Below are 27,786 nucleotides of genomic sequence, written 5' to 3'. Positions count from 1 at the left end.
TAAGAATATAAAATGCTGGCACACTTATGGTCCGCAGAAACTCTCATATACTGCTTGTGGGTTAAAACTGATATAATTACTCTGGAAAATAATTTAGTGACACCTTGTAAACAAGTAAACCCTTGTGCATCTGTCCCAGGAAACAAAAAATAAAACACCATAGAAGCATTATTTTTAATGTTATACAACTGAAAACAACTTAATGTCTATGGAAAGAATGGTGAAATAATTTTTCATTGAAAAATGAAAGTACAAAAATAAAAATGATTGCATTATAGCAATGCATATCAAAATGTAAAAATTGAAAATACATACATTATGAAAACATTTTTATAAAACAAAGCAAAAACTGAAAATTAATAAAAATGTGATATATATAATGTATATATATATATATATATATATATATATATATATACATTACAAAAATAAAAAGAACACTCAAACAAAGAAACCAGTTTGGAAATTGTGTGTGTGTGTGTGTGTGTGTGTGTATCTTCTCTTTCTCTGAGAGAAAGGCTGAAAGATAGATTGGTTAAAAATAAAAAGCACTAAAAATTTGGTAATGTTCTAATGTTCTCTTTCTTTAAATGGAGAGTGAGTTTACTATTATGTTTCATAATACATTCATGTATCTAACACTTTTATCAATTATTTCACAATAAAAAGATAGGAGTAAAAGTCAGTCTATGTAAACCTGGTTTTAAAAAATGGATATATCTGAACACACGCACATGACACATGTGCACCAGACACAGAGAGAGAGAGAGAGAGAGAGAGGTTTTGGTTTGGTTTGGGTTGGTTTTATAAGGCCAGGTGCATTCTATTTGCTGATGTCATACAATATTTAGGCAAATTTTCCATGTTTAACCTCATCTTTATTGCAAAAGTCTATGGGTTTTTTTTAGACTAATTGTCCTTGGCATTTGAACCTTAATTCCCAATTCCCTTAAGATGCATTTTCCCCCATCTTTATGGAAATTAAAATTTAGACTATTAATCCTCTTTAGTCTCGTCTGAATTCTAGGAAGAATGAAACATAAAATTAACCCTGGTTTATAAACTTGAGCAATAATTTTGTACACTGACTCTAGTGACCACCTGATCACCTTTGAAGCAACTGGCAAGCTGTAAAGCTTGCTATGACTCCTTCTCCTGTGTGTTTTATTTGCATCATTGTATATTTATTCACCAAAAATGACTTACTGTTTTGGGTTCATCACATCTTTTCCTTTAAAATTGGAATATGTTCTTGTAATATTCATTTTTCTCCAAGATGTCTCCGTGCTTCATTTGTTTTTAATAAGGAACAGAGAATGAGTAGAGACTGTAGGTTTCAGAATGCCACAGATAAGAAGAGGAGTACTTTAACAGTTCTTCCCTTTTTGTGAAAAAGGGGGAGGATTTAGATTAAATTTAATTTTTCAATTAAATTTGGTATAGTGCTGATACTATTGTACAATACTTGTTTTATAGACTAATCAATTATTAATCACTAAATTTGAAAATAACTCTTGAAAACTACATTAATATTTCATGAAACTGCTGACTTTAACGGTATCTAAATACGTGTTAGACATTCTGTGGTTTCCACTGATGATTGTGTTTTTAAAAACTTCATGCTTGTATGTATGTTAATACTGGGTATCATGACACTAGAGAATTTTCAAAACTTCATGTTACTGGAGATTTTCTAAATTGTAGAATTCAATGCATCGTTACTACAGACTTTACCTTAAAACCACACAGAATATGTAAATGTTAATGTCTGCAAAAAAGACAGTCTCAACATCATCATAAATAATATAAAATGCATAGAATTTTTATTCTGATTTACCCTTTTGTCTCCAGATCTTAAAACAAAATGAAAAACTAGGTTGGTTTTGATGAGAGTAGATTTTATATTTAAAACTATTTTATACCCGTTAGTTATGACTATAACTTAAATTTTAAGTAAAAATTACACTTTAGGTACCATTGTACAGGATAAGTATACATACGTTTGACAAAATATATGTAAATAACCTTAATAAAAATGAAGTTTTGTTTTTTCCAGTAATACAATTTGTGACATTGTATCTGCTGGGTAAAATATATATGTGTATGTTTATTAACAATTTATTACGTAGTAAAATTGCATTTATTGTCTTATGCATTTTTCTCAAAATTATAAAAAGAACAAGGAATATAATTTGAATGCAGAAAAAAATCTCTAATATTTTTCTTCATTTTTATTGAAGAAATAATTTATGTTTTGTCCAGAACACTAGGCAGCACTGTGGTGCAAAAAAATTATAGACTGTTTTTTATACTCAAAAGTATATGTACACGTGTGTGTAAATATCTGCATGTTCATATGTGTGGGCATATACAAATATATGCATGCACATGTATGTGTGTGTGTGCATATGTTTATGTATGTGGATAGATAAATGATAGATAGATAGATGGATAGAAACATATAGGACAAGGTTTGCTGATAATTAATATAATCTAAAGCAGAGATTCCTGAAAGAAATTACTGTTACATAAAAACATGAAAGTTCTTATAATTAGTTAAGCTTAGCCATATATTTTTTTAATCCCTGCAAGAATTCTGTAAAAATGACTATAAGTGTGAAATAAACTGTCTTCCCATAACCCGATGATGAGACAAATGCAGGAAATAAAATATGAAGATATTGGCTTTACTATCATATTCCTACATAAGGTCAAACACCATTACCAGCTCAAACTTCACTCTTTCAATCACAGCAAATTCTTTTAAAGTGTAAAAATGGCTCCTTGTATTCCTGCAATATGATGGAATCAAACAAGTTTTTCAATGAACACGCTAAGCTCCCTAGTCATTCATTCTGCAGTAAAAACAACTCTTATCTGGTTTGGACAAGATGGTTTTAAGGTTTACTGTAGCTTTAAGTTTCTATGGGTCTCTAGGGTAGTCAATTTAATCATTGTGTTTTCTATCAAGTTGCCGTTCAAATATTTGCTAGTTCTTACATTACCTATTATCTTTCATGCATTATCACTTATTTTCATTCTGAAGGCCTATATTCGTTCAAATAGAATTGGGGCTGCTTTTATATATCAACTAAGTTCATTGTAATATAGAAATTATAAATTTGTGAAAAGGATCCCTCTTCTTCACTCCCATCATTGCTGCAATCATTCAAGCCCCAATTTTTGTCTCCTGAAGTATTAAACAGCCTCTGCTTCCAATTTCATCATACGGTCATTTAATTGGTTTTCTAAAACACAAGTCTGATCATGTTAGGATTCTTAAATTCCTGCAATGATTATACTGCCTACAAGCTAATATCCATATATTTCAACGTGATTTAAAGGTGCTTCATTGATCAGGTACAAACCTCCCTGCACCTTCCTTTCCAATTATTTCCCAATTGCACTCTCTACTTCTGAAGTACATTACGCTTCTCTGCATTTGTTCATGCTGTTCCCTCTGGATAAACACCCAACCCACTTTGTTCCTCTTATTTCTCTTTCAAGTTTTAGCTCAAACATTACTTCTACAAAATATCTCTCTGATCTATCTGAGGAGAGGAAGAGATATCCTCCTTTTTGTTTTTCCCCAAAACCTCAAATTTACAACATTCACTCAGCTACCACTATGCTGTGCTTGTTTCTCCATTTGCAACACTTCAATATTAGTATTTGTTAAATTATGTCTCTTTTATTAGATTCAAAGTCCCTTTAGGGAAAGGTCTTCATCTAATATGATCAGGCTTAGTACAGGGCTGAAAAATACTATACTTTCAATTGACATCTATTGAAAAATAGAATGAAGTGAAGCATCCACACGAGAATATTAGCAATTTGAGCCTAATCAAAAGTATGGATTATGAAAAGGACTTTATACATTTATATATATCTATATATTGATACATTTACATGAAAATTAGACACAGTACAGTAAGTAGCATCGAAATTTTTGACGTTTTTATTATAAATATATACTTCTGGGTTCCAAGGACCAGAAATTTTGATTTCTTAGCTCTGTAGGACACAAAAATCTGTACTTTGGTTAACTCCCTAGTTGATTCTTCTTCAAACTAAAGTAAGAGAATAAATTCTTATAAAATATCATAAGAAAAATGAGGTAATTTTTTAACAGAGTGATGGACATATGAGAGGCCATGTCTCATCTTTGTTTTCATAATGAGTCAATTTGAATTATAGAATTCTAAAGCTCTGATTCTTGACTATGGACAAGTTTCCTCATGTGCCAATTCAGCTGTCTCCAAATGTGTCATGATGGCATCTTCTAAAAACAGAGTTGCTTAATAATTTTAGAGGTCAGAGTTGTTTGATGGTTTAAACACTAAATGCCCCCTTTCTAAATTAAATCTCTGTTAATAGAATTTATTGAGGAACAACCGAAGGTTTACAAAATATACACTTTTTTTCTATTATCTTATCTATTGTATATTTTTCTATATAAATATACACACAGATTTACTAATATAAATTTCAGTAATCAGAAAATAAGTAATGAAGGTAAAATCTCTCTGAAACTTGAAATATAGTATATGAAATATATAGTATACATTTCCAGGTATACTTACTAAAATCTATATATCTGATCCATGTACCTAAATACAATTATCATACAGTTAATAGAAAAAGAAAATATAAACATGTATTGATTTCTCCACTTATTTAGTCTTCTCTTCTCAGGAACATATATGACTTGCAAAGGGGTTTGTATTTTTGTATGGACACACATACACACTCACATAAAATTTCTTGTCTTAAGTGCCATATGGTCTCTTTTTAAATCTTTTGTCTTCCAGATTGTACAGAATTTTACTATTGATTTGGCTTATCTAACTCATTTTCAGAAATGAAATGAGTTTTCTGATTAACTTGATTCATTCTTAAATGTATAGATTAAATGCCCCTTAATGTGTCTGCTCACATCTGGTATTCCAGATGTTTGCTATAATAATCATATAAAAACCAACACAGCATTTCCAAGGCCATGAAAAACACTGAAGAATGAATAAAGGCAGAATTGTATCCCTTCCTGCATATGATTCTCTAGAAATTAGGTATTCTGTACTGCACAACCCAAATCAATTCATCAAAACCTCAAAACCTAAACAGTTCTAATCCAGCCTTAAATGAACTGGAGCCCTAAATAGCATAAAAATGAATTTCTCATTCAAAGATTCTCTTGAGTACAGAAATCTTCACTGACAATGCCCTAAAAATAAGCATCTTGATTTTTTTTTAATTTTATCATGATTTTTTTTTTTTTAATCAGGACTGAGGCTTGATGAGGTATGGTGCAGTCTGGGCCAGACAACCATGACCAGGAGGTTAGATAGCCACACAGAAGCTGTGCGAGGGAAGGTCCAAGTTGCAGGTACTAGGAGAGGGGGTGGTGACACACATGTGTCACTTCACAAGAGGTTGCTATCAGACAGTAGGTAGGGACACTAATGCAGTGGGGCAATAGGAATGTTTCTGGGTGAGTGGCACTTAGATATTTTAGAATAATCAAGATAAAATGAATAATGCAGACTCATGTATGATTAGAACAAATTAAGGGAGGTAAGTACAGAATGAGGAAGACACAAAAAACCTAATGAAAATATCTATGGAAATAATTCTATCATCTCAATATAAGCATGATATCATTTGAAGCCTCAAATTCTAATATAATTGATAATCAATTAAAAGAAGTATGGTTTTTAGACCAAGAGGAGCAATATTCCACCACATTCCACCAACACTAGATATTGAACACATATCTAGTGTTCAATTCTGGTGGGACATCTATGTTACAGAGAACATTGGTAAACAATTATATACTGAGAAAAGCAACCAGTTCAATTCAGTTTAACATTCATCAGCATGCTGGTAATTTGCCAAACACTTTCTAGATATTATAGAGTGTTTAGAAAGCATTATAGAACATATAATTTGTCAAAGTGATACTGTACTTATCTGGAAACGAGAAGACTTTGTACGAGGTGGAGTGAGGTTGGAAGGCATACATTGCATTGCTTCTCTTTTGAACATATAAAAGACTGAGTGCCCAGGGGAATGACACTCATTAGGAACTCAATAGGAAAGAAACTGAATGGACCATTTTATGAGGTAGTAATTTTCTAATTAATCTACATGTTCAAGCAGAGGACTTTGGTAACAATGTTTAGGCACCCCTAAAAAGATGGGGTTGGGCTTCCCTGGTGGCGCAGTGGTTGAGAGTCCACCTGCCGATGCAGGGAACACGGGTTCGTGCCCCGGTCCGGGAAGATCTCACATGCCGCGGAGCGGCTGGGCCCGTGAGCCATGGCTGCTGAGCCTGCGCGTCCGGAGCCTGTGCTCCGCAACGGGAGAGGCCACAACAGTGAGAGGTCCGCATATCGCAAAAAAAAAAAAAAAAAAAAAAAGATGGGGTTGCATCTTAAGTTTGGTGAAAACCTCTTTGCAATTCAAAACTCCCAGCTGTTTTATGGCATGTGCAGAAATAGAACCTAGAGATCCTGTCTTTTATTCTTTCCAATACACTTTGACTTCTGGGTGATACTTACCAGTCTGCCTCATCTCCTTCAGCAGTTGGTAATGCATTAGAGCCAATTCATATCAGACAAAAAAAATAGGCTGTGAAATGTTGCTCCGACTGTGTCTACTACTTCCTGGACTGTAGCAATACATTAGGTTTTTTCTTCACCAGAAGGATGGAAAATGATATACCTGATGTAAAGGACCATGAGGAATTTGGAAAAGGTGGTATTATTAGAAACCTAACTAAAAGAAACATTATTGTATCTTTTATTTTGAAAAATAGTCATGGTTATACTGTTTCTGATGTCCTTAGCATACGAATTATATTATACCTCTATTTTCTTATTTTACTTGTACTATAAATATTATTTAATTTTTTTAGCCCCTTTGTGATGGGAGAACAATATGGGATAAGAATTTAATAAAATGTGTTCCATTTGCTTCTCGATTGGCTTTGAGAACAATGCAGTATATATATAAAACATGATCAACCTGTTATATACATGTTTCATTTTGAATAATACAGAGGCTTAACATGTGCCAGACAAGATTCTTAATACATCATATATTATAAATTTTATCATTTAAGCAGTTTTCAGTTGCATAATATGATAGCACTTTGATCAATATTGAAAGGAAAGCTCATTTTCACCTAATGAACATACCAAGTTAATTAGCTATCATTCATAATCACAGCAATGTGCAAGGTAATATAGCATTTAAAAATAAATTTAAGACTGTTCTTGACACAATTAGCATAATATTTTTTAAAGAGATGGAGGTTATAACCACAAAATCTTGTTAGCCTTAAGGTATCCTTGAAAGTGACCAAGGTAAAGCAATTCATATTATTGCAAGAGACAGTTTTTTCACGAAAATCTGGATAATGAAAATCATTTTGAATGTGAAACATTTCAACTGTACTTGAACATTCCATATTCCTTATTTACCAGTTTTCTCTACTTTTAGCAGATGTTTTATATGACAGTTTAGCCACCCTGTAATGTCTTTGCTCAGGAAAGATGTCCTGGTTGGCACTGGTGACTATTTTGTTACAGTACATAGACGTGAAAATATATGACTGCGAAAGAATTCCAAGCAGTTCAAACCTGAGGATATTAGTAATGAAACACTGAAGAAATGTTCATGTAGCTGAAGCAGTCTTAAAGTTTTGTGTCTCTGCTCACTATCCAGCACTTAGTGTATAATCAGTTCTGCAAATGTAAATGGCTTATTGTAAGTGGCACATTGCTACTTGAGAGAGAGGTTCTCAAACAGTTCTTTTATTATATTCCTAAATTAATCCCACATAAGTCATGGGCTTGGGTCATTGACTATAAAGTAGAAAATCTAGAAATCCAAGCTTAAAATAAATAAAGATGATCAATTTGCAATCAGTTTAAGTCTCTGTATATGTAGTATTTAAATCTTTCTCAAAAAGTATTTCAGAAAATGAAGACTAAAATTGACTAATTTATTTCACTCTAGAATTCATTCATTCTAAAATGAGTAAAAACCATGAATACACACTGCTGGGAATCAAGTAATTGGGCCTCAAATAAGATATGTTTTTCATTAGTCATTTTTGTATGCTGACTACAATATGCATTTTGGGAAATAATTCACAATGAGTGAATATAAGTCCACAAGTCATATTGTGTATTTTCCATTCCTTATATATTGTTAGTTAGTAAACAAATAAAAATTTGAAATACACAAACTTTATTAGTTAAGATAATTATAACATTTTGTTGAACAACATTACTTAAGTGAAGCAAGAGAGAAAGGAAAATATAGAACTCTGTCCATGATTTAAATGTAGTGGAAAGAACACTTGACCTCAGTCAAAGACCTGAGTTTCAATCATGCAAGTAAGTTAAAATTTTTCGATGTTATTATCTTTGTCTATAACATGTAGAAAGTAATATCTACCCTAGATAACTCACAGTGTTGTTGTGTGTTAAAAGTGATAAAATGGATTTGTTAGAAACTATAAGAAAGCATATTATTAAGTGATTAATAAATGAATAGAGAAAGGTTGAAAAGGTTAGTTTGCTTGAAGTCTGTACATTTACAGGTATCTTAATACTATCTGAGGGTTATGTGCTTCTAAAAAGAGTCGGATTCTGAAAGAACAAGATACCATTCTCAGCAGTCTCGAATGGTTAGGAGTGAGCAAGTGATCAAGGTTTAGAAACTCCTAATTTCTTGCGTGAGACTTTGAATCTAGAATGAGACCCCCTAGAGAAGAGAGCTATTGCAATTCCTTTTCCCATCCCAGATGGCCGGCAGTGGCGACTGGAACATTGACTGAAGCAGGAGTAGAGGCAGGGATGGCAGATACATCAGTGACGTGGGCTCAGAGTCATCCCAGGGGTGTGGCCCTGGCTCTGGTTCCCACAGCCCACTGTCCCCTGGCTTTGGCTTATCCTCTGAGTCTGGTTCTCCAATCTTCCTGTGGTTTCTAAGACCTGTCTAACACTCTTCCAAAATGTATTGTTTTCTGCAAAGAGAGTCAGGCTTGGTTTTTGCTACTTGCAATCAAAAATCTGTCACGTAATGAATTCACCAGGAGTTTATTTGATACAAACATAGTTATAGTAATATAACTGGTACTCTCTTTTAAGGATTAAAAATATGGTTATTGATTTCATGAATTCCTCTTTGTTCCTAGAAAACACTTCTTTCTATTTCTCTGATCTTTTACATATCTTAATATATTAATACTATCTTGTATGCTGCCTTAACCTGAAAAGGCTGTACTCAGAGACACTCCATAATTCCCTTTACAGCCCAAATCCCCATCAGAACTTAAATTATATTATGGTAATCACTGTCTTAAAAAGAGCCAGTTAGAAGTGGCATGTACCAAAATAAGAGGGTTGGATATTAGTAATGCATATTTTAGTGTCTACAGCTGTTCTACTTTTTACTGCAATACAGTGTTTCTTACCCTTTACTTGTTTAATGGAATAGATGGCATATTTTTGAGGACTGATTTATTGGCTTGGTTTGTATGAATTGATTCATTTTAGAGCATTTGACAGAATAGTTGGTATCAAAATAATGCTGTACACAAAACACATAAACACATTATTGTATGAAGAATGAACTAAAAGATCATAAGTTCTCAAAAATGATGTTCACAACAAGAGGATTAAATTGCATAAAAATCAAGTCACTACTCTGAAATACATAGTGTAATAAAAGCTTGAGAGAAAAATGTAAGATGAACTCAATTTCTCAGCCATTGCCATGAGTCTGGATGTGCATCCTGCTGCTATGTGAACAATTACCATGCCTGGAGGGAACTGAATGAATGTTGGCACCTATTGGCAGATGAAGTAAAAACCTAAGCTTATTCTCCTATCACGAGGCTCACATGCCATATGCTACAAACTAATACATTAAGTCGGCATAATGAGGAAGATAACACATTGTGCTCCTGCTTGCTTACATTGCAAAAACAGTGACACCATACTATAAATTGTCCGTAATTCATTGAATTTCTTTTTTTCTTGCAATTCTTAGAATTGTAGAAATACACGAATGAAGAAAATATACCAGTTGATTTGCTTTGTTAAGAGTAGAAGATACATTGGACTTTGACCTAAATCATTTTCTCTCCATTTTTCTTGAATCATCCAAGATCTATGCTGCATATTTGCCATTGAATACTATAATCTCTATGTGCTTTTTTTTAATAAAACAGGAGTGCATAGAAAATATACAGATATGACACTGAAAATCTTATTTTCATTAGGTGGGTTATTCTTACAAATATATTTTAATTGGATAATTTTGATTTCCATATTAACTTTATTACTGTGTCCCCTGCATGAAAGATATGCAAAACGTGTAGCATGATTTAGGTTTTGAGCCAAGGGACCAGTGAATGTTTGACTATGGATTGACAACTGATACATGGAATGTTTGGAAACTTAGAAGTTTGTATAACCACATATCATCATTTCGGACAAATCCAAGTGAGAATGTATGGGGAGGAATGAACAAGTACCTCAAATAAAAAGGAAGCAAATTTAGTCCTTCTTTCCAATTATCCCTGTGGATATCTCTGAACATAAAAATAGACAGAGCATGGTAAAGTCACCAGGAGTATAAGAGTAATGTGCATGTGATTGCTATAGCCCTAGACCTCTCATCAAATCAGCCAGTCAACAGTGTGTTCTGCATTTGGCCATGCACAGTAAAATATTCAAAGAAATATAGGACACTGTTTTTATTGTCAAGGAGTTTAAAATTCAAATAGTGTGCCAGCACATACAGGGTTATAGTGTGGAAAGTAAAAACTCAATAGAGAAAAATTAGATGTAATCTAAATGGGATGAATCAAACTACTGGGGGACTCCTGAAAAGTTGGAAGATTTTGTGTAGAAGATTGGAGTTAATTGACTGATGAAGGATGTGGAGGACATAGATAGTAAGGAAAAGGTGTAAGAGATGCCAGGGAAAGACAAGCCAAAATAAACAAAGCCACTAGCTCAATGCTAGCAATGAGCATGTTTTGTATTCAGGAGAAATGAATAGTACTTCATGACGAAATGTCACAGAATAATTCAAAATATGTTTGGTGAGGAAAGAGTAGGTAGCTCACGGAAAATATTGAAAAAGAGCAGATATTTGGACTTATTCTGCTAGATAATAAGGAAATACTGAAGAAAACACAATTTCATTCAAAGCTAATACATATTAATGTAATTCCCAGTTACTGCCTGGCCATTGTGCAGGATGGTAAAATAGCTAAAAAGTATTCTAAATGTATCAGCTAGTATCAGTATGTGGTTTCTTCACCTTGAAAATGTTTTCTGCTTCGCTTAAAATTTTATTTTTAGACATTCAAAAAGAGAAAAAAAATATGGAATTTCTGGTTAAATGACTTTGTAAATCAACACTTTTAAATTTGTATTTCTCTGATACGCTACATCCTCTGTAAAAATGTGTACCAATGATAGATAAATTACATAAAGAGGAATTTAAAAGCCCCAGAAAATAAACATTTATAGGTATCAGAAATAAATATAAATGTAACACAATGAATAGAGGATAAAGCTATGTGCTTTCTGGGTTTCAGGTATCAATGCAGGCTGAGAAAGCCTAAAGTTCACTTTGCCTAAGTAATAAAGATGGAAACCACAACATATAAACGACGGGAAGGACCAAAGATCTGCTCATTTCTGAAAACCAGGGTTAAAGAGGATTTCCACTGGTGGTGAAAGGAGATGAAATAAATTAACACCAAATAGGTCCCCAAATCATGGCTTTTTGAAGTTATGGACCTGGGAAGTAGATGGACAAAAACCCAACTTAAGAGCAGGAACTAAAACAGCGCATCTCTGGCTTGGGATCTGAATTTACAATATCCCCGGTATCATTGTAGGATAGGAGCTCCAAGCTGACACTTTAAGAATTTGCTCTGTATCAGGGGCCTTGTGGGTTAGTTGGAGGCATTTAAATTCAGTATGCAAGATGGGTTATGAGAAAGTGATAGACAGACAGATAAAGAGAGAGAAAGAATCACTGCTCTCTTCACTGCCACATACAAGATGAACTTGAAAAATCAAAACTCTAATAAGCAAAAAGAATGAAAAATAGCAAATTACTCTACATGAATTTACACTAAATTAAGTAAGAATAAAATAATATGTAAAAAATTTGTATATTTATATTTAATATCATTAAAGAGATAAGGGAATAACATTCAAAGATTTCTGCAAAAATAGTGCAGAAATGAGACAATAGCAGATGACTATGAATAAATTCATTGGAAATATTTGAAAAAATGTGAATGTTGAAAACAAAAACTCAAGATAGGATAAATTCTAAAACGTTTAGATATGAGATCTACCATGCCAATTGGACTTGATGGTAGGGACAACTACTCTAGGTGCTTTGAAAAGATGCACTTGTACAGGGAGATGATAGATGCATCCTTCAAAAATTCAGAGGTTGCCACGTGAGTGAAGTTTTTAGGATTTCAGTAATCTTTGGCAAGCCAAAATACCCATTTATGTCAGTGGTTCTCAAACTTTAATGTTCATTAATATCACCCTCAGAGTTTCTGATTAGTAGAACTCGTCAAAGCTCAAGAATTTATATTTTTTAACAATGTCCCAAGTAATGCAAAGCCATGTCATATGTAACAGAAAACAAGAAATTATTTGAAGAGTATATCTGTATAATCTATTGGGCACTAGCTGAGGCTAAGTGCCTGACCATGTAACGTCAAGGAATGGTTACTATCACACTCAGAAACTCATAATATTGGTTGAATACAGTAGCAATAAATCATGCAATCGAAATGATACACTTGGGATCCAGCCCTTCAAGATCAAGAGGACATAAGTAAAGTACATAAAGAGGTAACCCAGACTATAACGTACATAAAGAGGTAACCCAGAGGTTACCCACCTCTGTTTCATCACTGCCTCTCCCTCAGGTTTACATCTATAGCCTCCCAGAGGGTTCCCTAAGGCTCACTGACAGCTGTGGATATGAATTAAGCTCTCATTTGCGGATGAGTAAAGTTATTATTAGAAGAAAATGGACTGCTTCCAAGTTACAGTCTTTTTCAGGGCTGGCCCTCAAGACACTGGGCAGGAGGAAATAGCCTCTCAGTGTGACAAGCTGTATACAGAGCACATGGTCATTTACTTTGGGAGTGAAATGGCCTTAAGTACAGATATACACTGACTCCTAGGCAGGCATGATATTTAAAAGACAAAGATAGGATAATGGGAGTCAAAGGAATATGGCAAAGAGTAAAATGGTGGATCTATGGAACTGAGTGCAAAACACTTATCTTTGTGTATCACATTAATATACACCAGAGAATATTTTTGGGGAACTCTTAACAATATAGACAGTATGATTTACCTTGTGTATGTCTATCAGCCTCTCTCTTCATAAACTTCCATGCTGGGCCAATGAATCTGCAAAAGATGTACCTGGTAGCAAGGCTAAAACTACATATGGGCTCAAGAACACATATTCCTTTCTCCACCTATAAATCTGCAAGCAGAAGAAACAACTCTGATCTCTTTATCTTAGCACCATTCCTCAATGAAAACACTGCTGCCACGTTGACTATATTGGACCCTTTCTACCCTGGATGGTGCAGCAATTTGTTCTTACTGGAATTGACACCTATCTCAGATAGGAATTTGTCTTCCTTGCCTGCTGTAATGTTTCTTCAAGCATTACCATCTTAGAGCCAAGAGAAACACTAACTTATTGGCGTGGAATCCTGTACTGCATTGCTTCATACCAGTGGATCAATTTTATGGCAGAAGAGGTATGACAATGTGCTCACGATCATAGAACCCACTGCTGCTACACTATATTGCCATAACTTGCCTAATAGACTGATGGAATGGATATCAAAGTTACCACAAGAAATAGTTCAGATTACTATATCTTGTGAGTTTGAGATTCTATTTTCCAGTATTTGCACTGAACCAACAGCTTACATATGTGATAGGTACTTAGAATCTAGAATGCTTAGATCTAGGAACCATGAGTAAAAGTAGGATCCACCCCTCTAAACAGTCCTCCCAAAGGCCTACTTGGGAACACGCGGGCAAGAATAATGAAGTGGATTTTGAAGAACAAACCTGGGAAGACTCACTCTTCTGGATGTTAACACAGTCTATCATTGGTGTAGATTGACAAAACAGAGTGGCAACTTTTAAACATGCTAAATGACAGATTTGACTTTACAGTACAGTAAAGAATGAACTTTCTATAAAGTGGAGCTAGGAATATTGGTTGTTCTGTGGAAAATATAAACTTGGATTCTTTCCTCATATCATATAACAAAAATCCTTTCCAAGTAGATTACCACTTAAGTGAGAACAGCAAAAAGTTAAAATTGTAGAAAAATATGTAAGAAGATATAACCTTAGGATAGGGAAGAATATCTTAAAGAAGACACACAGAGCACAAAACACACAGGAAAATATTTATAAATTTGACCATATTAATTTAAATTTTCCTACATAGACACATCATAAACAAAATGACAAGAAAAGCCACAATCTGAAAGAAGATATTTACTGGGCCTATACAAAAAACAAAAATTGAATTATTCTTTGTTAGGAACCTCTCCAATAATAATAATTGATAATAAAATGACAACCCAATTGGAAAATCGACAATAATAAAAACAATTCACACAGGAGGAAGTCTGAATTAGCAATGAACACAAAAAATGTCTAACACCAGAAGTAACTACAGAAGTGAAAATTAAAACACAATTAGATGCCATTCTCATTATTATTATATACACAAGAACTTTAAAATATTTGACAATGCCAATAACTGTCAAAGATCCAGAAAAATAAAATTAAGAATTGTCTCATGCTCCTGATGGACATGTAAAATAACAGAAGCATTTGGGAATGCAATTTGACAATATCTAGAAAAGTTTAAGAGGCAGTGTATAATTTAGAATGATGTTCAGGCGTAAGTAACTGTAAATCAGATTACAGCGGTTTAGTCAAGCAAAGGGTTTGTCTCAGACACTAAAATAAAAATGATCTGGACAGCCCTGGGCATCCCAGGGCTGGAGAAGTGGCTAACAATGCTTTCAAGGACCCAGACCTATTTTGTCACTCTGCTTTCCTGCACCTCCAGGATTACCACAATTCCAGGCAAGAAGAAGGTTAGGCATGATTGAATTGGCATCAGCAGTTTATACTGATATTGACTTGACCAGAACCATATCATAATGTAGCCACATCTAGCTGCAAAAGAGATTTCTTTTCAAACTCTAAAGTTGAGATAGCCAAATATAAAGGGATTTGAGCAGTGCTGAATTAGTCAGTTTGACATAAATATATATATATATATATATATATATATATAGCCTACTGTCTTGCTACTCAAAGTGTGTTCTGTCCTCCATGAACAAGAAGATGCCTCTGCACCATTTAGTAATTTTTAAGAAATGCATAATTTCAGGCACTACCTCAGATCTACTGGATCAGTATCTGCATTTTAACAGGAGTCCCAGGTATATCCGCATGCAAATTAACCATGTAACAGTGTACATTGTACCTTACAAGGAAAAATGGAAGCCCATCAATAACAGAATATATAAATATTTATTCAATAGAATAATTTAAAGGGCAGTTGAAACAAATAACTAGATTGACTAGTACTCATATGGACAAATACCAAAAGTATAATATTGATTTTAAAAGACCAAATGCAAAATTAAATCAACAATATGATATAGTTTGTGTATGTTTTTTAAAGGATAAAACAATATTTCATATGAATACAAACATACTTATCAAAATATTTTAAAATGTATGGATGAAGGATGCTCGTCAACTTTTTATATTGATTAACTTGGGATAAAGATAAAAGGAAATGTGATTGAAAAAGAGTACAGAGTGGTTTCAATTGCATCTGTTATACTGTATTTCTTTAAAAACTGCAAATATGGCAAAATGTTAAGAAATGTGTGTATTTGCACTTGTGTGTCAGCAAAATTATTCTCTAAACTTTTTATACATTTTAAATATTTCTTAACATATTTTTACATATAAAATTAATGCAGATAATTTTTTGAAAGGATAGTAATGATGGAGCTCTTTCCACACTGGCAATTTGTTCTTAAATGATTTAGCAATAGCTGGGTAAAATGAATACATTATTTATGATTAAGTCAGCATTAGAACAACATTTGTAACTGATTTTTTATGATAGTGAGTCCATGATATTTCAATGGATTTGCGGCTCTCTCCTGGTAATAACACAGTTAAGAACATATCTAAAAACATGCACACATATTTATAACAAGCATGCTTCAAAACTGCTAAGGATGACTAGAATAAATGTGGTGAAGCTGAATATTATGCCTGTTTTTGAAAGGAATCTGAGTACTCTTGGAAAGTGCACACCATTTTCCTGACCTCTTGTAGCCTTCTTCTCCACCAACTGCTTTGACTTTGACAGTGATGTTTAGTATATGTTTGCTCCTTTTCAAAACATCAAATCTCCTTGAAAAATTTGCATCCTGGTTCTTGTCATTATGTTTGCTTCATTTGTAGTGTATAACTTTCTCTGTGTTTTTAGTGCTTAACATTAACACTAGAAATGACATATTGTTTTATACTGTAGAAAACAATTCCTTAGCATATAATAGTCCTAGAGAGAAATAACCCTCGTTAATAAAAGGATTGTTCATCCAGTCTCTCTGCTATGTGTACCACTTTCATGTTTATCAGCCATAAGATAAGCAAACTCATGGGAAGAAAATTTAAGTGACATACCATGAGGACACACAGTAGTGAATGGAAGGAACAGAGTTTGAAATAATCCCATGCTGTTTCCACTCTGTTCTCTTTGAATCTTTCACTATCTTCACAATATCCTGAAGTTAAAACCCAGAGACTTCGTTTCCTACTAAAATATAAGAGGCTTTTAATTTATTCTGATATTGGTCTCAAGTACCACTTCTTGTCTTCTCCCCATAATAGATTTCAAGATAGTTGATTATTATAAGAAGCCGATCCATGGCTACTTGACCATTTTTACCTGCATGCACAAACGCCTGAAGCTGGAGTATTGAGAGGGTAATTAGAGAGAGAGAGAGCTGGCAAATTTTTAAATTGGTGAACCAAGAAGGAAAAAACAAAATGTCATTAGTGGCACATAATATATTTCCATTCCTTGTAAATGCAGGACCACTTAAAAACAAATAAAACTAATGAGTATTCAGTGAAATTGCCAGATACAAGGGAACATACTAAAATAATAGCTTTCCCAAATGCCAGCAATAATCAGTTAGGAACTCATACACACACACACACAGAGTTTTTTAGAAAAACCTGCTAGATACTTAGAAATGAACTTCAGAACTTAGAAAAATACATATCTAAACAAAACAAAATAGTAAAAAAGTATTAATTAAAATGACCTACTAAAATATACCATATTCCTGGAAAGGAAGAATCGATAATAAAAATACGTCAAATATTCTAAAATAAACATGCTCTTTAAATGTAATCTCTCCAAAACTGTAATAAGAAGTAGATAAACATGTACTGTCCTGAAATGGAAATATGTACAATGTATATCATTAGCTGAGAAAAAGCAAGATGTAGAATAATACCTGATACTTTAATAGTTGTATATACATAGAACACGTGGAATCTGTGTGTATTTTTCTTCCTCTCTCTGTGTGTGCATTTACACAGGAATGGAATGATCCACACCAGATTTTTAATTTCAGTCATTGTTGGGAGACAGTTGGGGAGGAGGAGAGCTTTTTACATATCATGTACTTCCGTGTTGTTTGAAATTTTTATGATGACCATATTATACTTGAAAAAGAAAAATGAATAAAGTATCAAATAAACAAAATGGAGGTATGTCATACTGAGGAACATAAAGAAATCATTTTTGGTAGTTTTACAGATCTGTTTCAAGAAGGGCAATAAGGCATGCTGAATAATGACCCCCAAAAAAGTCCAAATCCCTGGAACTGTGAATATGTTACCTTACATGGTAAACAGCCAGGCTAACATAATTAATCTAAGGATTTTGAGATTGGAGGTGGGGGAGAGGTTACCCTTGATTGTCCAGGTGGGCCCAATGTCACCATAGGTGTCCATACAAGAAGGAGGCAGAGGAAGATTTGACTACAGAGAGAAGAAAATGTGAAGACAGAGGCAGATATTAGGTGAAACTGCCATGAGTCAAAGGATGTCAACGGCCTCTAAAACCTGGAAGAGTCAAGGAACAGATTCCCTCCTGGAGCCTCCAGAAGGAATCGGCCCTGCCAACACCTGGATGGTAGCCTATGAGACTGACTGTGAACTTCTAGCCTCCAGAACTCAAAGAGATACATTTCTGTTGCTTTAAATCACTAAGTGTGGTAATCTGTTACAACAGCAGTAAGAAAATGAATGCAGGCAGGAAAAGTGCCCTGAGACAAATCTGCTTTGTAGTTAGGGTAACCAGATAACCCATGTGGCCCAAAACCTAAAGGTTGATGAGATTAAGTTTGGCAGTGCCAAGCAAGAGGAAAAAGAGGATGCGAATCACCATGGTATGGGTAGAGCCGACATTTAAATCACAAGCAGAACATTTTAAAAAACAAAAACCTGGGATAAAACTGAGTCAAAAGTGAGAGACCAAGATCAATGAGTCGGCTGATTAACAAATGGGTTTTGAGTGTATGCTTTACACAAGGTTTGGGATGGAAATGTAATGAGAAATGGACTGTGCCTTTACAGAGTTTGCAATCAAAGAAAGGCAAAGAATTCACTGAGTAATTTTAGGTGGATGAATGATCATTGATAGCGGGTTGGATTGCAAAGATAATATTAACCACAAGAAGAGCAGAAGCCTGTGCCCCATGGGGAAGCCACAGGAAGACCATAGATCAGAAGCAGAAAAAAGACCAGGTCAGAGCAGTATCAGGGGTTAAAGATCAAAGGAATGAACTATGTCCATCACATCTCCTCTGCAATCCAAAGGCCTCTCAAGAAGTGACCTGGGGCTTTGCCCTAGGGAGGGAGACCTGCAGTTGCAGGTGTCCCCAAAAGAATGACACTTATACTCTCCTAAATAGACCGCTACTCTACATGAGAAAAAAAAAAAAAAAAAAACCCAAAAATTATATTGAACACATCAGTGTCAAACTAGAATTCTTTGCTGAGCTAATGCCAGTTTACTTCTGATTATCCCTATAACAGGGCCACTGATCTACTTCTAACCCACATAATGAAGAAAAATACACACACACACACACAAATATGCATATTGTTTTTGTACGATATCAGGTTTCCTATCAAGGTTTTAAAAAGATTAACTACTTAATTAATGTCCACATTTGTTTTCATCCTGTAGTATTGGTTTTAAAATATAAACGTTTGAAATGAGGGTGGTGTGGTCTTGTTAATCTGCTCCAAAGCCATTTCAGTGTCAGACACACATTATACACTAATTGGATTCCTGATGCATCTTTAAAAACTAATTTCAAAACACTAAGTAATCAGAGGCTTTGTCTTCAATACAAGACATTGCATCAGCAAAAAGTGTTTATTAGTCAGCCACCTGTGTTCTGCACAAAGCACTTTAAGCAGACACAGTCCCTGCCATTGTAACATTCAAAGACAGACAACTACACTAATGACAAACACAAGCTACTTACATTATTAAAAAATAAAAGAACCCACTTCATAATGTTATTTGAATCAAAAGCTGAGCTACTGTTTTGTTTTGGAAAAAAATGATAGAGAGATTTGCAAAATAGTCGATAAATGTTTGTAGAATTAAATAATGCATTCAACAATACTATTTTGACTCGAGATAGAAAAAATAAAAATGCAAATATGTTTTTTTGATTAGAGTATATTATAAATGGCACAGTCAAATGATGTGGACTTTACTTATCTGAGGACCAGGTTCTCATATGTCTTTCTGTCATTTCCATGACATTGTAATCTACCTAAGACAGGACCAAGAGATGTTACTATTTGCATATCAGTTTTCACCACAGTGTCTGTTATATGATATAAAGCTTACAGAAATGTTGAAGATGACTAATAATGAACAGTGTAGAATAATATTGGAGCCAGTTTTCTACAAGTAGAAACATTCCTCTTTATGCCTTCTTGCTAGACCTGTTTTTTAACATTTGTGGAGGACTATGAATATATTAATACCTTCAAAAGAAAGGATATGCTAGATCACCCTGGCTTTTCTTATAACACTTTTCCATAATACAGATTTTACTGTTTGTCTTGTATCCTTCACATTGCAAATGTTTCTTCAATTGCAAAGAAGATGGACTAAATGAATTTCTAATTGAGTCCATTTTATGAGCCTTTCATGTATGGTTGTACCTCAAAACTCCAGGGACCATCAGTTACATAGATACATCAGTATAAATGGGAGTGTTACCTCTGGAGTTGTGCATTGTAGTGGCTCTGAGTAAGTTAGGGCAGCATACATGATGTTCAGTATAGACAATGCCTTTTCTCACAAACTAATGTACACAGACCTAATGCCCAGTTAAAGCAATCTCTTCAAGGGAATACTCAGTCTCCCTTCCACTATACAAGTGTTCCCTCAAAATATAACCATTTTCCCCTTCTAGTGGGAAGAAACAGATGAGAAAATAAACAACAAATTTAGAAAAGTTATAGAATCCTCATACATCTATTCTAGGAAAAAAGAATTATTTCCATCAAGCCATGGAATAACTTTATTCAATAAAGTTTTGACACCAAAAGTCATTGAATTAATTTCAATTGTTGAAATCAATTTAAAAATACTGATAATCTATAATCAAATTTATGCTGTGATACAAGGTTTAGAAAAATGTTTTAAGCATAGATTCTGCCTTTAAAGAGTTTTATGAGAAAATAAGAATTACAAAGTACATAGAGTATGATCCAGTGTTAGAACTTTCATTATAAAGACATTTGGGGAAATTCTCATAATTTGTGTAAGAGAGAATTTTGTACAATCAATTACATTATGTTAAAGTCATATCTTATATAATTTCAAAGTATATTATAGATAGATAGATAGACAGACCCACACAATTTAAAGAATGGGAGAAAAATAGAATCAATAAAATAAATAAATCAGAATCAATAAAAGTTTCATTTCACCACTAATGTAGTATGCTGAATAATGGCCCCCAATGACATCAGATCATAATCCTCAGTACCTGTAAATGTTACCTTATTTGGAAAAAAGCATCTTTGCTGATGTGATTTAATTAAGGATTTTGCAGTGGGGAAATTATCCTGGAGAGGATGTGCTTTAATTGAAAATACACACACACCATTATAAGAGGGTGGAAGAGGAAGAGAGGGACGAGAAGAAAATGAGGTGTGAAGACAAAACAGATATTTGAAGGTGCTGTGCTGATGAACTAAAAGACGGAAGACAGAGGATGAGGCCATGAACCAAGGAATGCAGCCCTAGAAGCTAGAAAAGACAAGGAAACATTTTCTCTTCCGTAGTCTCCAGAGGTAGCACAGCATTGCTGTCACTTAGGTTTTAACACAGTGAAACCACTTTGGGCTTCTGACCTCCAGAAATGTAAGGGAATAAATGTGTGTTGTTTTAAGTCATTAAATTTGCAGTAATTTGTTAGTGCAGCCACAGGAAACCAATATACATATCTTCAGATACAGAACTGGACTCTTTAAACCTCCTTCCTCAAATGATTTCTCTCTCTTCTTTTTTAAAATAATTAAATAATTCCAAATACAAACACTTTCATGAAGGTTAGTAAATTAATCAAAAATATTTAACTGTCTTTCTCTTTATTGATTTCCTCTATTTCTATTTATCAGATCTTCTTTTAACTCCAGGTTTTCACTTAGGCTCAAGTCCCTCATGAGATATATATAGATATATAGATAGATATAGATAGATAGATAGATGTAGATATATAGATAGATATAGATAGATATAGATATAGATAGATAGATAGATAGATATAGATATATATAAATCAGACACATCTTGACAATTTTTTTCTTAATATTTCTATGTTATTTTGGGGATTTCTCCATAATATATATTTTGCATATTAATTTTGCGCTAACAGAAGTTACAGACAATTATATTAGTTTTTGGTTGCTACTGGAACAAATTTTCACAAACTTGGTGGCTTGAACAATAGAAAATTATTACCTTACATTCTGTAGGTCAGAAGTCAGATACAGGTGTCACTGGGATAAACTCAAGGTGTTGGTAGATCTATGTTCCTTTCTGAAGGTTCTAGGAAATATTCTGTTTCTTTGATCTTTCCAACTATAGAGACTGCCCATGTTCCTGGGGCACCTATTCTCTATCTTCAAAGCAACAACAGTGGGGCTAGTCTTTCTTGCCTTTTCTCTGGTTCTCTGACCACAGCTGAGGTTCTCAGGTTTTAATGATACATGCGATTAAATTGGATACACTTGATATTTCAAGTTTACCATCTCAAAGGTCTACACCCTTAATTACATCTGTGAAATTCCTTTTGCTACGTAAGGTAACATCTTTAAAAGTTCTGGAGATTATGTATGGACATCTCTGGAAGCCATTATTCTGCCTCCATACCTATCTACTATATATTCATATATATTGTTTATACTATGAAAATCTAAAATATGTTGATTGATAGATATTTTAAATAATAATGACAGTAATTTTAAAATTATTTGCACATATTTCATTCCTAAAAAATACAATTTACAGATCACATGTATCTTTAAAAGCATAAAATTTTAGGAATTTTGCAAAATGATGGAGTAAGATGTATGGAGAAGGTATGTCCAAAGGAAGTCTGAGAAAGCCTCAGAAACCCTAGCTGGACTGACAACAGGTATTTGTCAGTTATTAAAGACCAGAAGAGGTGACTGCTGCTTCAAATATGAAAAGAGAAATGGAAAACTTCAAGAAACATGAAAAATTAAGGAAATGTGACACCACCAAAAATTCACAATAATCTCCTGGTAACTGATCCCACAGGCATGGAGACATGTGAGGTACCCAATAAATAACTCAAAATAGCTTTTTTAAGAATGCTTAGTGAGGGACTTCCCTGGTGGTGCAGTGGTTAAGAATCAGCTCATCAATGCACGGGACACGGGTTTGAGCCCTGGTCCGGGAAGATCCAACATGCCATGGAGCAACTACGCTCATGCACCACAACTACTGAGCCTGTGCTCTAGAGGCCACAAGCCACAAGTACTGAGCCCAGGTGCCACAACTACTGAAGCCCGCAAGCCTAGAGCCCAAGGTCAGCAACAAAGAGAAGCTACCACAATGAGAAGCCCAGGCACCACAACAAAGAGTAGCCCCCGCTCACTGCAACTAGAGAAGGCCTGTGCACAGCAATGAAGAACCAACACAGCCAAAAACAAAATTATTTTTTTAAAGAAAGAATGCTCAGTGAGCTAAAAGAAAACACAGAAAGGCAATTCAGTTAGATCAGGAAGATAATACATGAACAAAATGAGAAGTTTAACAGAAAGAGAAATCAATAATAAAGAACCAATCAAAAACTCAGGAGCTGAAGAATTGAATGACTGAAATGAAAAAAAAAATGCAATAGAGAGCATCAGAAGCAGAATGAATCAAGCAGAGGAAAGAATCTATAATATAGAACATAACAATTTAGAAATTATCCAGTCATAGGAGAACAAAGAAGAAAGAATGAAAAAGAGTGAAGAAAGCCTCTTTTTTTGATGATCTATAGAATATTATCAAAGAAACCAATTTGTGAATCATTAAGCTTCCATAGGAGAAAAGAGGGAGAAGATAAAAGAAAGTTTATTTAAAGAAATAATGTCTGAGAACTTCCCAAATCTGAGGAGAGATTTGGATATCGAAGTTTATGAACTCATAGTTCACCAAACAAACTCAACTTAAAGACATCTTCTCAAAGATACATTGTAGTAGAATTGTTGAAAATCAAAGATAGTCTTAAAAGCAGCAACAGAAAAAAGCATATAACTTATAAGAGAACATCAAAAAAGTTAGCGACAGATTTCTCAGCAAAATCCTTACAGGCCAGGAGAGAGTGGGATGATATATTCAAAGTGCTGAAAGAGAAAACTGACAACCAAGAATATTTTAACTGGAAAAATTGTCTTTCAGAAATGAATTAAAAATTAAAGACTTTCCCAGACAAATAGAAGCTGAGGGACTTCATCACCACTAAATATGCCTTAAAAGAAATGCTGGAAGAAGTTTTTCAAGCTGAAATGAAAGGATGATAATTAGTATCATGGAAACATGTGAAAATACACAACACAATGGTAAAGGTAGGTATATAATTAAATTCAGAATACTCTAACACTGAAATATGGTGGAGTGTTAATCACTTAACTTTAATATGAAGGTTAACAGAAAAGAGTATAACTTTCTTTTCTCTTCTCCTTCTTCACAAATATGTGGAAATTAAACAACACACTTCTGAACAAACTAATGGGTCAAAGAAGTAATCAAAAGGGAAAATAAATAAATATATATCTATATATTTGATATGAAGAGATAATAAATAAATAAATATATTTGAAACAAATGTAAGTGCAAACACTACAGCCAAAAATCTATGAGATGCAATCAAAGCAGTTCTAAGGGAAAGTTTATAGCAATAAAAACCTACATTAAGTAAGAAGGAAGATCTCAAATAAATAACTTTATACCTCAAAGGAACTAGACAAAGAAGCCCAAAACTGAGCCCAAAGTTAGAAGAAGGAATGAGATAACAAAGATCAGAGTGGAAGTAAATGATACAGAGACCAGAAAAATGATAGAAAGATCAACAAAACAAAACAAAACTCATTTTTGGGGAAGATTAACAAAACTGATGAATCTTTAGTAAATTAATAGAAAAAAAGACCCCAAATAGCCAAAGCAATTCTGATAGGGAATGAAGCTGGAGTCATCACACTTGCTGTTTTCAAACTATACTGAAAAGTCATAGTAATCAAAACAGTATGGTACTGCCATAAAAATAGACACATGGGCTAATGGAATAGACATGAGATTCCAAAAGTAAACCCTTGCATATATAGTCAATGAATATTTGAGAAGAGAGCTAAGAATATTCAATGGAAAAGGACTGTCTCTTCCATAAATGATGTTGGGAAAACTTGATATTCACTTGCAGAATAATGAAATTGGATTGCTGTCATTCACATACTCATAAAATCAACTCAAAATAGACTAAAGACAGAAACATAAGACCTGGAACTGTAAAACTCCTAGAAGAAAACATAGGGAAAAATCTCTTTGACATTGGCCTGGGCAGTGATTTTTTTTGATATGACACCAAAAGCATAAGCAACAAATGCAAAAAATAATAAATGGGGTACCCAAATTTAAAAACTTTTGTACAGTAAGAATCAATAAAATGAAAGGGTATCTTATGGAATGGGAGAAAATATCTGCAAATTCTATATCTGATAAGGGGTTAATCAAAATATGTAAGAAATTCATACAACTCAGTAGCAAAAAACTCCAAAACAATTCGATTAAAAAATGGGCAGAGGAACTGAATAGACATTTTTACAAATATATACAAATGTCTAACAGGTACATGAAAAGGTGCTCAACACCACTAATCATCAGGAAAATGTAAATCAAAACTGCAGTGAGATATCACCTCACACCTGTTAAAATGACTATCCTCAAAAAGACAAGAGATAAGTATTGGTGAAGATGTGCAAGGTAGGGAATCCTTGTGCACTGTTGGTGGGAATGTAATTTCAGCAAACACAATGGAAAACAGTATTGAAATTTCTCAGAAACTTAAAAATAGAACTACCATATGATCCAGCAATCCCACTTCTGAGTCTATATGCAAAGGAAATGAAATCAGGATCTCTAATAGACACCAGCACACCCATGCTTGTTGCAGGATTATTAACAACAGTTAAGATATCAAAACAACCTAAGTGGTCATCAATGGATGAATGGAGAAAAAGATGTGGTATATACATATGCAATGGAATATTATTCAACCATGAGAAGAAAGGAAATTCTGTCATTCATGACAACATGAATTGAGGGTATTACTCTAAGTGAAATAAGCCAAACAGAGAAAGACATATACTGTATGATATTCAATTATATGTGGAATCTAAAAGAGCTGAACTCATAGAGACAGAGAACAAAATGGTGGTTGCCAGGGGCTGTGCAGGGGAGGTGGTAGGGGAAAAAAGAGAGATGACAGTCAAAGAATATAAACTTCCAGTTATGAGTAAGTTCTGGAGATCTAATGTAAAACATGGTTATTACAGTTAACAGTACTTTATTATATACTTGAAAGTTACTAAGAGAGTAGACCTTAACTATTCTCACTACAAGAAAGAAACCTTAATTATGTGAGGTGATGGAAATATTAACTAACCCAATGGAGTAATTATTTCACAATTTATAAGTGTATCAAACCTCTCAGTATTCACCTTACATGTATATAATATTCTATGAAGATTATGATTATATCTGAATAAAACTGGAAAAAATAAAGATTCTAGACTAGGTTTTGACATATTTTCAGGTGGGAAGATAAAGATTCCCTGTGCCACCAGGGAAGCCCTGTATGTGACTTCTAATTGAGAAATGTGCCAGATGACAGATTCAGAGGTTGAGATTTACCAGCATTTTAACTATCTGCCCAGGTATAAACCTACCAGTAAATTCTATCTCTTCATTTTTTAAATTTTTTCATCTTAGATGTGTATTTTCCTGTGCAACACAGCAGAGGTTTGAATTTTAGCTTAAATTCAGACCCCTAAACATCTCTTAAAATGTCTTTGAAATGATAATGCTATGATCCAGCATTGAAAAAAAATTCAGGGGATTCCCTGGTGGCGCAGTGGTTGAGAGTCCGCCTGCCGATGCAGGGGACACAGGTTCGTGCCCCGGTGCGGCAAGATCCCACATGCCGCGGAGCGGCTAGGCCCATGAGCCATGGCTGCTGAGCCTGCGCGACCGGAGCCTGTGCTCCTCAACGGGAGAGTCCACAACAGTGAGAGACCCGCGTACTGGAAAAAAAAAAAAAATTCATACACAGAAAATTGCCTATCACACACTAGGCAATGTAATAAAAGGTGGTAGAAATTGCCAAATTTCTCAATATAGATTAAACTTTTTCAAAATTAGGAGGTTATGGGGAATGGATTAATGCATGATGAAGAACTATGACACAGATACCAACACCGATCAAAAAAAAAAACTGTTTTGGCAGACTTTAGATAAGACTTATTTTTCAATAGTATTTAATTTAATTTTGACAAAAACAAAACAGAAACTTAAGCCAAATAGGAAATGCAGATGGAATTATGCTATTCTTTGATATTACTAGAAATCATATACTAAGGCTTAAGAATGCTTATATTATACAATGAGGCTTAAAGATATCATTTTATATTGGACGTGTGTCTCAGTGATATAATGACTATCAGTTACCTGGAGTGATTCACAAATATCTTCATCTCTGAAATTGAATTAGGTACAGGCTCAAATTCTAATTGTGACATTTAAGAGGGAAAACGGTTAGAAATTGAAAGAATAGTATTATTAATTTTTGATTCATTAAAAAGTTTTGTTTTTAACAGAGCACATTATCCAAAAATTTATTGTGTGTTTTATAACTAGCTGGTGTGTTAGCTTCAAGAAAATATGACAGTAAAATCATGATTAAGTGCTCTAACTAGATCTTAGCAGTGCTCCAAGGAATTAGGGGCCACAACTCAC

This window comes from Orcinus orca, chromosome 18, assembly GCF_937001465.1.
Source record: "Orcinus orca chromosome 18, mOrcOrc1.1, whole genome shotgun sequence".
In the NCBI taxonomy this organism is placed as follows: domain Eukaryota; kingdom Metazoa; phylum Chordata; class Mammalia; order Artiodactyla; family Delphinidae; genus Orcinus; species Orcinus orca.
Note: the sequence above shows the minus strand (reverse complement) of the source record.